At 39.1% G+C, this 15,765-nt stretch overlaps 8 non-coding genes across 8 annotated transcripts; all 8 read left to right on the top strand.

The window, feature by feature from the left end:
- Window positions 1–123: 123 nt before the first annotated feature.
- Window positions 124–197, top strand: trnat-cgu (transfer RNA threonine (anticodon CGU)). Its single transcript has one exon. It is a non-coding gene; the product is annotated as a tRNA-Thr (tRNA).
- A 477-nt stretch (window positions 198–674) lies between these two features.
- Window positions 675–748, top strand: trnat-ugu (transfer RNA threonine (anticodon UGU)). The gene has a single exon. It is a non-coding gene; the product is annotated as a tRNA-Thr (tRNA).
- Window positions 749–1,839: 1,091 nt separating this feature from the next.
- trnat-cgu (transfer RNA threonine (anticodon CGU)) lies at window positions 1,840–1,913 on the top strand. Its single transcript has one exon. It is a non-coding gene; the product is annotated as a tRNA-Thr (tRNA).
- Window positions 1,914–3,305: 1,392 nt separating this feature from the next.
- Window positions 3,306–3,379, top strand: trnat-ugu (transfer RNA threonine (anticodon UGU)). The gene has a single exon. It is a non-coding gene; the product is annotated as a tRNA-Thr (tRNA).
- A 3,807-nt stretch (window positions 3,380–7,186) lies between these two features.
- trnat-agu (transfer RNA threonine (anticodon AGU)) lies at window positions 7,187–7,260 on the top strand. Its single transcript has one exon. It is a non-coding gene; the product is annotated as a tRNA-Thr (tRNA).
- An 844-nt stretch (window positions 7,261–8,104) lies between these two features.
- trnat-agu (transfer RNA threonine (anticodon AGU)) lies at window positions 8,105–8,178 on the top strand. Its single transcript has one exon. It is a non-coding gene; the product is annotated as a tRNA-Thr (tRNA).
- Window positions 8,179–9,050: 872 nt separating this feature from the next.
- On the top strand, window positions 9,051–9,124 carry trnat-cgu (transfer RNA threonine (anticodon CGU)). The gene has a single exon. It is a non-coding gene; the product is annotated as a tRNA-Thr (tRNA).
- Window positions 9,125–11,175: 2,051 nt separating this feature from the next.
- On the top strand, window positions 11,176–11,249 carry trnat-cgu (transfer RNA threonine (anticodon CGU)). Its single transcript has one exon. It is a non-coding gene; the product is annotated as a tRNA-Thr (tRNA).
- The last annotated feature ends 4,516 nt before the right edge of the window (window positions 11,250–15,765 follow it).

The following is a 15,765-nucleotide window of genomic DNA, read 5'->3' as shown; positions in this document are numbered from 1 at the left end:
TTTTTAGAAATCAGAATTAGTTTTGGGAGAGTCTCTGGAGCTACTTCCTCAAGTGGATCCAGTTCAGGACAAAGGGGATCCAGTTCCTGTTCTTTTTTCTTTCATCTGTTTTGTGACTTATGTGGTGCTGTGGCTTAGTTGGTCAAAGTGCCTGTCTCGTAAACAGGAGATCCTGGGTTCAAATCCCAGCAGTGCCTGTAGTCCTGTTAAGCTAACTATGACTTAGCATGTAAGTGTTGTTTTGTGTCTCTTTGTGGTAGTTTTGTGTCTCTTTTTGCTTGTTATGTGTCTCACTGTGGTTGTTATGTGTCTCTTTGTAGTTATTTTGTGTCTCTTTGTGGTTGTTCTGTGTCTCTTTGTGATCGTTTTGTGTCTCTTTGTAGTTGTTGTGTCTCTTTGGTTGTTTAGTCTCTCTTTGTGGTCATTTTATGTCTGTTTGTGGTAGTTTTGTCTCTCTTTGTGGTCATTTTGTGTCTCTGTGGTCGTTTTGTGTCTCTTTGTGGTCATTTTGTGTCTCTGTGGTCGTTTTGTGTCTCTTTGTGGTTGTTTTGTGTGTCTGGATGTTTTGTGTCTCTATGGTCGTTTTGTGTCTCTCTGTGGTCATCTTGTGTCTCTTTGTGGTCGTCTTGTGTATCTGAATGTTTTGTGTCTTTCATCATTTTCATGACTTATGTGGCGCTGTGGCTTAGTTGGTCAAAGTTCCTGTCTTGTAAACAGGAGATCCTGGGTTCAAATCCCAGCAGTACCTGTGGTCCTGTTAAGCTAACTATGACTTAGCATATAATTATTAGGTTTCTACTTTACATTGGTTCTCTTAATTAAATGATGAACATCATGATTATTATCAGTCTGTTCTTTGGTCAGACCTGATAAAAATGTTTTTAGAAATCAGAATTAGTTTTGGGAAGTTTTGTGTCTCTTTCTGCTTGTTATGTGTCTCTCTGTGGTTGTTTTGTGTCTCTTTGTGGTTGTTTTGTGTCTCTCTGTGGTTGTTTTGTGTCTCTCTGTGGTTTTTTTGTGTCTCTGTGGTTGTTTTGTGTCTCTTTGTGGTAGTTTTGTCTCTCTTTGTGGTCGTTTTGTGTCTCTTTGTCATCTTTTTTTGTCTCTTTGTAGTTGTTGTGTCTCTGTGGTTGTTTTGTGTCTCTTTCTGGTAATTTTGTGTCTCTTTGTGGTAGTTTTGTGTCTCTTTCTGGTAGTTTTGTGTCTCTTTGTGGTTGTTTATTGTCTCTTTGTGGTTGTTTATTGTCTCTTTGTGGTTGTTTTCTGTCTCTGTGGTTGTTTTGTGTCTCTTTCTGGTAGTTTTATGTCTCTTTGTGGTAGTTTTGTGTCTTTTTCTCGTAATTTTGTGTCTCTTTGTGGTAGTTTTGTCTCTCTTGGTGGTCATTTTGTGTCTCTTTGTGATCGTTTTGTGTCTCTTTTTAGTTTTTTTGTGTCTCTGTGGTCGTTTTGTGTCTCTCTGTGGTCGTTTTGTAACTCTCTGTGGTTGTTTTGTGTCTTTTTGTGGTTGTTTTTTGTCTCTTTGTAGGTATTTTGTGTCTCTCTGTGGTCGTTTTGTGTCTCTCTGTGGTTGTTTTGTGTCTCTTTGTGGTTGTTTTGTGTCTCTTTGTATTTGTTGTGTCTCTGCGGTTGTTTTGTCTCTCTTCGTGGTCATTTTGTGTCTCTTTGTGGTCATTTTGTGTCTCTCTGTGGTCGTTTTGTGTCACAGACTTGATAATGTTTTTAGAAATCAGAATTAGTTTTGGGAGAGTCTCTGGAGCTACTTCCTCAAGTGGATCCAGTTCAGGACAAAGGGGATCCAGTTCCTGTTCTTTTTTCTTTCATCTGTTTTGTGACTTATGTGGTGCTGTGGCTTAGTTGGTCAAAGTGCCTGTTTCGTAAACAGGAGATCCTGGGTTCAAATCCCAGCAGTGCCTGTAGTCCTGTTAAGCTAACTATGACTTAGCATATAATTATTAGTAAGTGTTGTTTTGTGTCTCTTTCTGGTAATTTTTTGTCTCTCTTTTGTTGTTTTGTCTCTCTTTGTGGTCGTTTTGTGTCTCTCTGTGGTTGTTTTGTGTCTCTGTGGTCGTTTTGTGTCTTTGGATGTTTGTTTCTCTTTCTGGTGATTTTGTGTCTCTCTGTGGTTGTTTTGTGTCTCTGTGGTCGTTTTGTGTCTCTCTGTGGTCATCTTGTGTCTCTTTGTGGTCGTTTTGTGTCTCTCTGTGGTCATCTTGTGTCTCTTTGTGGTCGTTTTGTGTATCTGAATGTTTTGTGTCTCTTTGTGGTAGTTTTGTGTCTCTTTTTGCTTGTTATGTGTCTCACTGTGGTTGTTATGTGTCTCTTTGTAGTTATTTTGTGTCTCTTTGTGGTTGTTCTGTGTCTCTTTGTGATCGTTTTGTGTCTCTTTGCAGTTGTTGTGTCTCTTTGGTTGTTTAGTCTCTCTTTGTGGTCATTTTATGTCTGTTTGTGGTAGTTTTGTCTCTCTTTGTGGTCATTTTGTGTCTCTGTGGTCGTTTTGTGTCTCTTTGTGGTCATTTTGTGTCTCTGTGGTCGTTTTGTGTCTCTTTGTGGTTGTTTTGTCTCTCTGGATGTTTTGTGTGTCTTTGTGGTCGTTTTGTCTCTTGTGGTAATTTTGTGTCTCTTTGTGGTTGTTTTGTGTCTCTGTGATAGTTTTTTGTCACCCTGTGGTTGTTTTGTGTCTCTGTGGTCGTTTTATGTCCCTCTGTGGTTGTTTTGTGTCTGTTCGTGGTCGTTTTGTCTCTTGTGGTCATTTTGTGTCTCTTTGTGGTTGTTTTGTGTCTCTTTGTAGTTGTTTTGTGTCTCTGTGGTTGTTTTGTGTCTCTTTCTGGTCATTTTTTGTCTCTTTGTTGTCGTTTTGTCTCTCTTTGTGGTAGTTTTATGTCTCTTTGTGGTTGTTTTGTTTCTCTTTGTGATCGTTATGTATCTCTTTGTAGTTGTTGTGTCTCTTTGTGGTAGTTTTGTGTCTCTGTGGTCGTTTTGTGTCTTTTTCTGGTCGTTTTGTGTCTCTCTGTGCTTGATTTGTCTCTCTTTGTAGTCGTTTTGTGTCTCTCTGTGGTTGTTTTGTGTCTCTGTGGTCGTTTTGTGTCTCTGGATGTTTTGTGTCTCTTTGTGGTCGTTTTGTCTCTTGTGGTCGTTTTGTGTCTCTTTGTAGTAGTTTTGTGTCTCTCTGTGGTGGTTATGTCTCTCTCTGTGGTTGTTTTGTGTCTTTGTGGTCGTTTTGTGTCTCTCTGGTCATCTTGTGTCTCTTTGTGGTCGTTTTGTGTATCTGAATGTTTTGTGTCTTTCATCATTTTTATGACTTATATGGTGCTGTGGCTTAGTTGGTCAAAGTGCCTGTCTTGTAAACAGGAGATCCTGGGTTCAAATCCCAGCAGTGCCTGTGGTCCTGTTAAGCTAACGATGACTTAGTATATAAAACAGGTCATTATCAGGGTTCTACTGAATGTTTTTCATTGGTCCTCTAAATTAAATGATGAACGTTTAAATGATGAACATCATGATTATTATGAGTCTGTTCTTTGGTCAGACTTGATAAAAATGTTTTTAGAAATCAGAATTAGTTTTGGGATGTTTTGTGTCTCTTTCTGCTTGTTATGTGTCTCTCTGTGGTCGTTTTGTGTCTCTTTGTGGTTGTTATGTGACTCTCTGTGGTTGTTTTGTGTCTCTTTGTGGTCGTTTTGTGTCTGTTTGTGGTTGTTTTGTGTCTCTTTGTAGTTGTTTTGTGTCTCTGTGGTTGTTTTGTGTCTCTTTCTGGTCATTTTTTGTCTCTTTGTGGTAGCTTTGTTTCTCTTTGTGGTAGTTTTGTGTCTCTTTGTGGTTGTTTTGTGTCTCTTTGTGATCGTTTTGTGTCTCTCTGTGGTTGTTTTGTGTCTCTGTGGTTGTTTTGTGTCTCTTTGTGGTCATTTTGTGTCTCTGTGGTCGTTTTGTGTCTCTTTGTGGTTGTTTTGTGTCTCTGGATGTTTTGTATCTCTTTGTGGTCGTTATGTGTCTCTGGATGTTTTGTGTCTCTCTGTGGTTGTTTTGTGTCTCTGTGGTTGTTTTTTGTCTCTTTGTGGTCATTTTGTGTCTCTGTGGTCGTTTTGTGTCTCTTTGTGGTTGTTTTGTGTCTCTTTGTGATCGTTTTGTGTCTCTTTGTAGTTGTTTTGTCTCTTTGGTTGTTTAGTCTCTCTTTGTGGTCATTTTATGTCTGTTTGTGGTAGTTTTGTGTCTCTGTGGTTGATTTGTGTCTCTGTGGTTGTTTTGTGTCTCTTTGTGGTCATTTTGTGTCTCTGTGGTCGTTTTGTGTCTCTTTGTGGTTGTTTTGTGTCTCTGGATGTTTTGTGTCTCTTTCTGGTAATTCTGTGTCTCTCTGTGGTTGTTTTGTCTCTCTTTGTAGTCGTTTTGTGTCTCTCTGTGGTTGTTTTGTGTCTCTGTGGTCGTTTAGTGTCTCTCTGTGGTCATTTTGTGTCTCTTTGTGGTTGTTTTGTGTCTCTGGATGTTTTGTGTGTCTTTGTGGTCGTTATGAGTCTTGTGGTCATTTTGTGTCTCTTTGTGGTTGTTTTGTCTCTCTTTGTTGTCGTTTTGTGCCTCTCTGTGGTTGTTTTGTGTCTCTGTGGTCGTTTAGTGTCTCTTTCTGGTCATTTTTTGTCTCTTTGTGGTAGCTTTGTGACTCTTTGTGGTAGTTTTGTGTCTCTTTGTTGTTGTTCTGTGTCTCTTTGTGATCGTTTTTTGTCTCTTTGTGGTCGTTATGTGTCTCTTTGTAGTTATTTTGTGTCTCTTTGTGGTTGTTCTGTGTCTCTTTGTGATCGTTTTGTGTCTCTTTATAGTTGTTGTGTCTCTTTGGTAGTTTTGTCTCTCTTTGTGGTCGTTATGTGTCTCTTGTGGTAATTTTGTGTCTCTTTGTGGTTGTTTTGTGTCTCTGTGATCGTTTTTTGTCACTCTGTGGTTGTTTTGTGTCTGTTCGTGGTCGTTTTGTCTCTTGTGGTCATTTTGTGTCTCTTTGTGGTTGTTTTGTGTCTCTTTGTAGTTGTTTTATGTCTCTGTGGTTGTTTTGTGTCTCTTTCTGGTAATTTTTTGTCTCTTTGTGGTCGTTTTGTGTCTCTTTGTGGTCGTTTTGTGTCTCTGGATGTTTTGTGTCTCTTTGTGGTCGTTTTGTCTCTTGTGGTCGTTTTGTGTCTCTTTGTAGTAGTTTTGTGTCTCTTTGTAGTAGTTTTGTGTCTCTCTGTGGTTGTTTTGTTTCTCTTTGTGATCGTTTTGTGTGTCTGGATGTTTTGTGCCTCTCTGTGGTTTTTTGTGTCTCTTTCTGGTAATTTTGTGTCTCTTTGTGGTAGTTTTGTCTCTCTTTGTGGTAATTTTGTGTCTCTGTGGTCGTTTTATGTCTCTTTGTGGTTGTTTTGTGTCTCTGGATTTTTTGTGTCTCTTTCTGGTCGTTTTGTGTCTCTTTGTGGTCGTTTTGTGTTTCTGGATGTTTTGTGTCTCTTTGTGGTCGTTTTGTCTCTTGTGGTCGTTTTGTGTCTCTTTGTAGTAGTTTTGTGTCTCTCTGGATGTTTTGTGTGTCTTTGTGGTCGTTATGTGTCTCTTGTGGTAATTTTGTCTCTCTTTGTGGTCGTTTTGTGTCTCTTTGTGATCTTTTTTTGTCTCTTTGTAGTTGTTGTGTCTCTTTTTGGTTGTTTTGTGTCTCTTTGTGATCGTTTTGTTTCTCTTTGTGATCGTTTTGTGTCTCTTTGTAGTTGTTGTGTCTCTTTTTGGTCGTTTTGTGTCTCTGTGGTCGTTTTGTGTCTCTTTGTGGTTGTTTTGTGTCTCTGGATGTTTTGTGTCTCTTTCTGGTAATTTTGTGTCTCTCTGTGCTTATTTTGTCTCTCTTTGTGGTTGTTTTGTGACTATCTGTGGTTGTTTTGTGTGTCTGTGTTCGTTTTTTGTCTCTATGTGGTTGTTTTGTGTTTCTGTGATCGTTTTGTGTCTCTCTGTGGTTGTTTTGTGTCTCTGTGGTCTTTTTTTTGTCTCTCTGTGGTTGTTTTGTGGCTCTTTGTAGTTGTTTTGTGTCTCTGTGGTTATTTTGTGTCTCTTTCTGGTAGTTTTTTGTATCTTTGTGGTAGCTTTGTGACTCTTTGTGTTAGTTTTGTGTCTCTTTGTGGTTGTTGTGTGTCTCTTTGTGATCGTTTTGTGTCTCTTTGTAGTTGTTGTGTCTCTTTGGTTGTTTAGTCTCTCTTTGTGGTCATTTTATGTCTGTTTGTGGTAGTTTTGTCTCTCTTTGTGGTCATTTTGTGTCTCTGTGGTCGTTTTGTGTCTCTTTGTGGTTGTTTTGTGTCTCAGGATGTTGTGTGTCTCTCTGTGGTTGTTTTGTCTCTCTTTGTAGTCGTTTTGTGTCTCTCTGTGGTGGTTTTGTGTCTCTGTGGTCGTTTTGTGTCTTTGGATGTTTTGTTTCTCTTTCTGGTGATTTTGTGTCTCTCTGTGGTTGTTTTGTGTCTCTGTGGTCGTTTTGTGTCTCTCTGTGGTCATCTTGTGTCTCTTTGTGGTCGTTTTGTGTCTCTCTGTGGTCATCTTGTGTCTCTTTGTGGTCCTTTTGTGTCTCTCTGTGGTCATCTTGTGTCTCTTTGTGGTCGTTTTGTGTATCTGAATGTTTTGTGTCTCTTTGTGGTAGTTTTGTGTCTCTTTTTGCTTGTTATGTGTCTCTTTGTAGTTATTTTGTGTCTCTTTGTGGTCGTTTTGTGTCTCTTTGTAGTTGTTGTGTCTCTTTGGTTGTTTAGTCTATCTTTGTGGTCATTTTATGTCTGTTTGTGGTAGTTTTGTCTCTCTTTGTGGTCATTTTGTGTCTCTTTGTGGTCATTTTGTGTCTCTCTGTGGTCGTTTTGTGTCACAGACTTGATAATGTTTTTAGAAATCAGAATTAGTTTTGGGAGAGTCTCTGGAGCTACTTCCTCAAGTGGATCCAGTTCAGGACAAAGGGGATCAAGTTCCTGTTCTTTTTTCTTTCATCTGTTTTGTGACTTATGTGGTGCTGTGTCTCTGGATGTTTTGTGTCTCTTTCTGGTAATTTTGTGTCTCTCTGTGGTTGTTTTGTCTCTCTTTGTAGTCGTTTTGTGTCTCTCTGTGGTTGTTTTGTGTCTCTGTGGTCGTTTTGTGTCTCTCTGTGGTCATCTTGTGTCTCTTTGTGGTCGTTTTGTGTATCTGAATGTTTTGTGTCTTTCATCATTTTTATGACTTATGTGGTGCTGTGGCTTAGTTGGTCAAAGTGCCTGTCTAGTAAACAGGAGATCCTGGGTTCAAATCCCAGCAGTGCCTGTGGTCCTGTTAAGCTAACGATGACTTAGCATATAAAACAGGTCATTATCAGGGTTCTACTTTACATTGGTTCTCTTAATTAAATGATGAACATCATGACTTGATAAAAATGTTTTTAGAAATCAGAATTAGTTTTGGGATGTTTTGTGTCTCTTTCTGCTTGTTATGTGTCTCTCTGTGGTTGTTTTGTGTCTCTTTCTGCTTGTTATGTGTCTCTGGATGTTTTGTGTCTCTTTCTGGTAATTTTTTGTCTCTCTTTTGTTGTTTTGTCTCTCTTTCTGGTGATTTTGTGTCTCTCTGTGGTTGTTTTGTGTCTCTGTGGTCGTTTTGTGTCTCTCTGTGGTCGTTTTGTGTTTCTCTGTGGTCATCTTGTGTCTCTTTGTGGTTGTTATGTGTCTCACTGTGGTTGTTATGTGTCTCTTTGTAGTTATTTTGTGTCTCTTTGTGGTTGTTCTGTGTCTCTTTGTGATCGTTTTGTGTCTCTTTGTAGTTGTTGTGTCTCTTTGGTTGTTTAGTCTCTCTTTGTGGTCATTTTATGTCTGTTTGTGGTAGTTTTGTCTCTCTTTGTGGTCATTTTGTGTCTCTGTGGTCGTTTTGTGTCTCTTTGTGGTCATTTTGTGTCTCTGTGGTCGTTTTGTGTCTCTTTGTGGTTGTTTTGTGTCTCTGGATGTTTTGTGTCTCTCTGTGGTTGTTTTGTCTCTCTTTGTAGTCGTTTTGTGTCTCTCTGTGGTGGTTTTGTGTCTCTTTGGTCGTTTTGTGTCTCTCTGTGGTCATCTTGTGTCTCTTTGTGGTCGTCTTGTGTATCTGAATGTTTTGTGTCTTTCATCATTTTTATGACTTATGTGGTGCTGTGGCTTAGTTGGTCAAAGTTCCTGTCTAGTAAACAGGAGATCCTGGGTTCAAATCCCAGCAGTGCCTTTGGTCCTTTTAAGCTAACTATGACTTAGCATATAAAACAGGTCATTATCAGGGTTCTACTGAATGTTTTTCATTGGTCCTCTAAATTAAATGATGAACCTTTAAATGATGAACATCATGATTATTATGAGTCTGTTCTTTGGTCAGACTTGATAAAAATGTTTTTAGAAATCAGAATTAGTTTTGGGAAGTTTTGTGTCTCTTTCTGCTTGTTATGTGTCTCTCTGTGGTTGTTTTGTGTGTCTTTGTGGTTGTTATGTGTCTCTGGATGTTTTGTGTCTCTTTGTGGTAGTTTTGTCTCTCTTTGTGGTCGTTTTGTGTCTCTTTGTGATCTTTTTTTGTCTCTTTGTAGTTGTTGTGTCTCTGTGGTTGTTTTGTGTCTCTTTCTGGTAATTTTGTGTCTCTTTGTGGTAGGTTTGTGTCTCTTTCTGGTAGTTTTGTGTCTCTTTGTGGTTGTTTATTGTCTCTTTGTGGTTGTTTATTGTCTCTTTGTGGTTGTTTTCTGTCTATGTGGTAGTTTTGTGTCTCTTTCTGGTAGTTTTATGTCTCTTTGTGGTAGTTTTGTGTCTTTTTCTCGTAATTTTGTGTCTCTTTGTGGTAGTTTTTTGTCTCTTTGTGGTAGTTTTGTCTCTCTTGGTGGTCATTTTGTGTCTCTTTGTGATCGTTTTGTGTCTCTTTTTAGTTTTTTTGTGTCTCTGTGGTCGTTTTGTGTCTCTCTGTGGTCGTTTTGTGTCACAGACTTGATAATGTTTTTAGAAATCAGAATTAGTTTTGGGAGAGTCTCTGGAGCTACTTCCTCAAGTGGATCCAGTTCAGGACAAAGGGGATCCAGTTCCTGTTCTTTTTTCTTTCATCTGTTTTGTGACTTATGTGGTGCTGTGGCTTAGTTGGTCAAAGTGCCTGTCTCGTAAACAGGAGATCCTGGGTTCAAATCCCAGCAGTGCCTGTAGTCCTGTTAAGCTAACTATGACCTAGCATGTAAGTGTTGTTTTGTGTCTCTTTCTGGTGATTTTGTGTCTCTCTGTGGTTGTTTTGTGTCTCTGTGGTCGTTTTGTGTCTCTTTGTGGTCATCTTGTGTCTCTTTGTGGTCGTTTTGTGTCTCTCTGTGGTCATCTTGTGTCTCTCTGTGGTCGTTTTGTGTATCTGAATGTTTTGTGTCTCTTTGTGGTAGTTTTGTATCTCTTTTTGCTTGTTATGTGTCTCTTTGTAGTTATTTTGTGTCTCTTTGTGGTTGTTCTGTGTCTCTTTGTGATCGTTTTGTGTCTCTTTGTAGTTGTTGTGTCTCTTTGGTTGTTTAGTCTCTCTTTGTGGTCATTTTATGTCTGTTTGTGGTAGTTTTGTCTCTCTTTGTGGTCATTTTGTGTCTCTGTGGTCGTTTTGTGTCTCTTTGTGGTCATTTTGTGTCTCTGTGGTCGTTTTGTGTCTCTTTGTGGTTGTTTTGTGTCTCTGGATGTTTTGTGTGTCTTTGTGGTCGTTATGTGTCTCTTTGTAGTTGTTGTGTCTCTTTGTGGTTGTTATGTGTCTCTTTGTGGTCGTTTTGTGTCTCTTTCTGGTAATTTTGTGTCTCTTTGTGGTAGTTTTGTCTCTCTTTGTGGTAATTTTGTGTCTCTGTGCTTGTTTTGTCTCTCTTTGTAGTCGTTTTGTGTCTCTCTGTGGTTGTTTTGTGTCTCTGTGGTCATTATGTGTCTCTGAATGTTTTGTGACTCTTTGTGGTCGTTTTGTCTCTAGTGGTCATTTTGTGTTTCTTTGTGGTTGTTTTGTGTATCTGGATGCTTTGTGTCTCTTTGTGGTCATTTTATGTCTCTCTGTGGTTGTTTTGTGTCTGTTTGTGGTCGTTTTGTGTCTCTTTGTGGTTGTTTTGTGTCTCTTTGTAGTTGTTTTGTGTCTCTGTGGTTGTTTTGTGTCTCTTTGTGGTCGTTTTCTGTCTCTTTATGGTCGTTTTGTGTCTCTTTGTTGTAGTTTTATGTCTCTCTGTGGTTGTTTTGTGTCTCTTTGTGATCGTTTTGTGTCTCTTTGTGATCGTTTTGTGTCTCTTTGTAGTTGTTGTGTCTCTTTGTGGTAGTTTTGTGTCTCTTTGTGGTTGTTATGTGTTTCTTTGTGGTCGTTTTGTGTCTCTGGATGTTTTGTGCCTCTCTGTGGTTGTTTTGTGTCTCTTTCTGGTAATTTTGTGTCTCTGTGGTCGTTTTGTGTCTCTTTGTGGTTGTTTTGTGTCTCTGGATGTTTTGTGTCTCTTTCTGGTAATTTTGTGTCTCTCTGTGGTTGTTTTGTCTCTCTTTGTGGTTGTTTTGTGTGTCTGTGGTCATTTTGTGTCTCTTTGTGGTTGTTTTGTGTCTCTTTGTAGTTGTTGTGTCTCTGTGGTTGTTTAGTCTCTCTTTGTGTTCATTTTATGTCTGTTTGTGGTAGTTTTGTCTCTCTTTGTGGTTGTTTTGTGTCTCTGGATGTTTTTTTTTCTCTTTGTGGTTGTTTTGTGTCTCTGGATGTTTTGTGTCACTTTAAGGTAATTGTGTGTCTCTCTGTGGTTGTTTTGTCTCTCTGTGGTCGTTTTGTGTCTCTCTGTGGTAGTTTTGTCTCTCTTGGTGGTCATTTTGTGTCTCTTTGTGATCGTTTTGTGTCTCTTTTTAGTTTTTTTGTGTCTCTGTGGTCGTTTTGTGTCTCTCTGTGGTCGTTTTGTGTCTCTCTGTGGTTGTTTTGTGTCTTTTTGTGGTTGTTTTTTGTCTCTTTGTAGGTATTTTGTGTCTCTTTGTGGTTGTTTTGTGTCTCTTTGTATTTGTTGTGTCTCTGCGGTTGTTTTGTCTCTCTTCGTGGTCATTTTGTGTCTCTTTGTGGTCATTTTGTGTCTCTCTGTGGTCGTTTTGTGTCACAGACTTGATAATGTTTTTAGAAATCAGAATTAGTTTTGGGAGAGTCTCTGGAGCTACTTCCTCAAGTGGATCCAGTTCAGGACAAAGGGGATCCAGTTCCTGTTCTTTTTTCTTTCATCTGTTTTGTGACTTATGTGGTGCTGTGGCTTAGTTGGTCAAAGTGCCTGTCTCGTAAACAGGAGATCCTGGGTTCAAATCCCAGCAGTGCCTGTAGTCCTGTTAAGCTAACTATGACCTAGCATGTAAGTGTTGTTTTGTGTCTCTTTCTGGTGAATTTGTGTCTCTCTGTGGTTGTTTTGTGTCTCTGTGGTCGTTTTGTGTCTCTCTGTGGTCATCTTGTGTCTCTTTGTGGTCGTTTTGTGTCTCTCTGTGGTCGTTTTGTGTATCTGAATGTTTTGTGTCTCTTTGTGGTAGTTTTGTGTCTCTTTTTGCTTGTTATGTGTCTCACTGTGGTTGTTATGTGTCTCTTTGTAGTTATTTTGTGTCTCTTTTTGGTTGTTCTGTGTCTCTTTGTGATCGTTTTGTGTCTCTTTGTAGTTGTTGTGTCTCTTTGGTTGTTTAGTCTCTCTTTGTGGTCATTTTATGTCTGTTTGTGGTAGTTTTGTCTCTCTTTGTGGTCATTTTGTGTCTCTGTGGTCGTTTTGTGTCTCTTTGTGGTCATTTTGTGTCTCTGTGGTCGTTTTGTGTCTCTTTGTGGTTGTTTTGTGTCTCTGGATGTTTTGTGTGTCTTTGTGGTCGTTATGTGTCTCTTGTGGTAATTTTGTGTCTCTTTGTGGTTGTTTTGTGTCTCTGTGATCGTTTTTTGTCACTTTGTGGTTGTTTTGTGTCTGTTCGTGGTCGTTTTGTCTCTTGTGGTCATTTTGTGTCTCTTTGTGGTTGTTTTGTGTCTCTTTGTAGTTGTTTTATGTCTCTGTGGTTGTTTTGTGTCTCTTTCTGGTAATTTTTTGTCTCTTTGTGGTCGTTTTGTGTCTCTTTGTGGTAGTTTTATGTCTCTCTGTGGTTGTTTTGTGTCTCTGTGGTCGTTTTGTGTCTCTGTGGTCGTTTTGTGTCTCTGGATGTTTTGTGTCTCTTTGTGGTCGTTTTGTCTCTTGTGGTCGTTTTGTGTCTCTTTGTAGTAGTTTTGTGTCTCTTTGTAGTAGTTTTGTGTCTCTCTGTGGTTGTTTTGTTTCTCTTTGTGATCGTTTTGTGTCTCTTTGTAGTTGTTGTGTCTCTTTGTGGTTGTTTTGTGTCTCTTTGTAGTTGTTGTGTCTCTTTGTGGTCGTTTTGTGTCTCTGGATGTTTTGTGCCTCTCTGTGGTTTTTTGTGTCTCTTTCTGGTAATTTTGTGTCTCTTTGTGGTAGTTTTGTCTCTCTTTGTGGTAATTTTGTGTCTCTGTGGTCGTTTTATGTCTCTTTGTGGTTGTTTTGTGTCTCTGGATTTTTTGTGTCTCTTTCTGGTCGTTTTGTGTCTCTCTGTGCTTGTTTTGTCTCTCTTTGTAGTCGTTTTGTGTCTCTCTGTGGTTGTTTTGTGTCTCTGTGGTCGTTATGTGTCTCTGGATGTTTTGTGACTCTTTGTGGTCGTTTTGTGTCTCTGTGGTCATTTTGTGTTTCTTTGTGGTTGTTTTGTGTATCTGGATGTTTTGTGTCTCTTTGTGGTCATTTTATGTCTCTCTGTGGTTGTTTTGTGTCTGTTTGTGGTCGTTTTGTGTCTCTTTGTGGTTGTTTTGTGTCTCTTTGTAGTTGTTTTGTGTCTCTGTGGTTGTTTTGTGTGTCTTTCTGGTAATTTTCTGTCTCTTTATGGTCGTTTTGTGTCTCTTTGTTGTAGTTTTATGTCTCTCTGTGGTTGTTTTGTGTCTCTTTGTGATCGTTTTGTGTCTCTTTGTAGTTGTTGTGTGTCTTTGTGGTAGTTTTGTGTCTCTTTGTGGTTGTTATGTGTTTCTTTGTGGTCGTTTTGTGTCTCTGGATCTTTTGTGCCTCTCTGTGGTTGTTTTGTGTCTCTTTCTGGTAATTTTGTGTCTCTTTCTGGTAATTTTGTGTCTCTGTGGTCGTTTTGTGTCTCTTTGTGGTTGTTTTGTGTCTCTGGATGTTTTGTGTCTCTTTCTGGTAATTTTGTGTCTGTCTGTGGTTGTTTTGTCTCTCTTTGTGGTTGTTTTGTGTCTCTCTGTGGTTGTTTTGTGTGTCTGTGATCGTTTTGTGTCTCTCTGTGGTTGTTTTGTGTGTCTTTGTAGTTGTTGTGTCTCTGTGGTTGTTTAGTCTTTCTTTGTGTTCATTTTATGTCTGTTTGTGGTAGTTTTGTCTCTCTTTGTGGTCATTTGTGTCTCTGTGGTCGTTTTGTTTCTCTTTGTGGTTGTTTTGTGTCTCTGGATGTTTTTCATCTCTTTGTGGTTGTTTTGTGTCTCTGGATGTTTTGTGTCACTTTAAGGTAATTGTGTGTCTCTCTGTAGTTGTTTTGTCTCTCTGTGGTCGTTTTGTGTCTCTCTGTGGTCGTTTTGTGTTTCTCTGTGGTCGTTTTGTGTCTCTTTGTGGTCGTTTTGTGTCTCTTTGTAGTTGTTGTGTCTCTGTGGTTGTTTTGTGTCTCTTTGTGGTCATTTTATGTCTGTTTGTGGTAGTTTTGTCTCTCTTTGTGGTCATTTTGTGTCTCTGTGGTCGTTTTGTGTCTCTTTGTGGTTGTTTTGTGTCTCTGGATTTTTTGTGTCTCTTTCTGGTCGTTTTGTGTCTCTCTGTGCTTGTTTTGTGTCTCTGTGGTCGTTATGTGTCTCTGGATGTTTTGTGACTCTTTGTGGTCGTTTTGTCTCTAGTGGTCATTTTGTGTTTCTTTGTGGTTGTTTTGTGTATCTGGATGTTTTGTGTCTCTTTGTGGTCATTTTATGTCTCTCTGTGGTTGTTTTGTGTCTGTTTGTGGTCGTTTTGTGTCTCTTTGTAGTTGTTTTGTGTCTCTGTGGTTGTTTTGTGTGTCTTTCTGGTAATTTTCTGTCTCTTTATGGTCGTTTTGTGTCTCTTTGTTGTAGTTTTATGTCTCTCTGTGGTTGTTTTGTGTCTCTTTGTGATCGTTTTGTGTCTCTTTGTGATCGTTTTGTGTCTCTTTGTAGTTGTTGTGTGTCTTTGTGGTAGTTTTGTGTCTCTTTGTGGTTGTTATGTGTTTCTTTGTGGTCGTTTTGTGTCTCTGGATGTTTTGTGCCTCTCTGTGGTTGTTTTGTGTCTCTTTCTGGTAATTTTGTGTCTCTTTCTGGTAATTTTGTGTCTCTGTGGTCGTTTTGTGTCTCTTTGTGGTTGTTTTGTGTCTCTGGATGTTTTGTGTCTCTTTCTGGTAATTTTGTGTCTCTCTGTGGTTGTTTTGTCTCTCTTTGTGGTTGTTTTGTGTCTCCCTGTGGTTGTTTTGTGTGTCTGTGATCGTTTTGTGTCTCTCTGTGGTTGTTTTGTGTCTCTGTGGTCATTTTGTGTCTCTTTGTGGTTGTTTTGTGTCTCTTTGTAGTTGTTGAGTCTCTGTGGTTGTTTAGTCTCTCTTTTTGTTCATTTTATGTCTGTTTGTGGTAGTTTTGTCTCTCTTTGTGGTCATTTGTGTCTCTGTGGTCGTTTTGTTTCTCTTTGTGGTTGTTTTGTGTCTCTGGATGTTTTTTATCTCTTTGTGGTTGTTTTGTGTCTCTGGATGTTTTGTGTCACTTTAAGGTAATTGTGTGTCTCTCCGTGGTTGTTTTGTCTCTCTGTGGTCGTTTTGTGTCTCTCTGTGGTCGTTTTGTGTCTCTTTGTGGTCGTTTTGTGTCTCTTTGTAGTTGTTGTGTCTCTGTGGTTGTTTTGTGTCTCTTTGTGGTCATTTTATGTCTGTTTGTGGTAGTTTTGTCTCTCTTTGTGGTCATTTTGTGTCTCTGTGGTCGTTTTGTGTCTCTTTGTGGTTGTTTTGTGTCTCTGGATGTTTTGTATCTCTTTGTGCTTGTTTTGTCTCTCTTTGTGGTTGTTTTGTGTCTCTCTGTGCTTGTTTTGTGTCTCTCTGTGGTTGTTTTGTGTCTCTGTGGTCGTTTTGTGCCTCTCTGTGGTTGTTTTGTGTCTCTGTGGTCGTTTTGTGTCTTTTTGTGGTCGTTTTGTCTCTTGTGGTCATTTTGTGTCTCTTTGTGGTTGTTTTGTGTCTCTTTGTGGTTGTTTTGTGTCTCTGTGGTCGTTTTGTGTCTCTTTGTGGTCATTTTATGTCTGTTTGTGGTAGTTTTGTCTCTCTTTGTGGTCATTTTGTGTCTCTGTGGTCGTTTTGTGTCTCTTTGTGGTTGTTTTGTGTCTCTGGATGTTTTGTGTCTCTTTGTGGTCGTTATGTGTCTCTGGATGTTTTGTATCTCTTTGTGGTTGTTTTGTTTCTCTTTGTGATCGTTTTGTGTCTCTTTGTGGTTGTTTTGTGTCTCTGTGGTCGTTTTGTGTCTCTCTGTGGTCATTTTGTGTCTCTTTGTGGTCGTTTTGTGTATCTGAATGTTTTGTGTCTCTTTGTGGTCGTTTTATCTCTTGTGGTCGTTTTGTGTCTCTTTGTAGTAGTTTTGTGTCTCTTTGTAGTAGTTTTGTGTCTCTCTGTGGTTGTTTTGTTTCTCTTTGTGATCGTTTTGTGTCTCTTTGTAGTTGTTGTGTCTCTTTGTGGTTGTTTTGTGTCTCTTTGTAGTTGTTGTGTCTCTTTGTGGTCGTTTTGTGTCTCTGGATGTTTTGTGCCTCTCTGTGGTTTTTTGTGTCTCTTTCTGGTAATTTTGTGTCTCTTTGTGGTAGTTTTGTCTCTCTTT

Source organism: Leuresthes tenuis, unplaced genomic scaffold, assembly GCF_036924035.1.
Source record: "Leuresthes tenuis unplaced genomic scaffold, fLeuTen1.0.hap1 SCAF_23, whole genome shotgun sequence".
Taxonomy (NCBI): Eukaryota; Metazoa; Chordata; class Actinopteri; order Atheriniformes; family Atherinopsidae; genus Leuresthes; species Leuresthes tenuis.
This window is presented reverse-complemented; position numbering and strand designations above follow the sequence as displayed.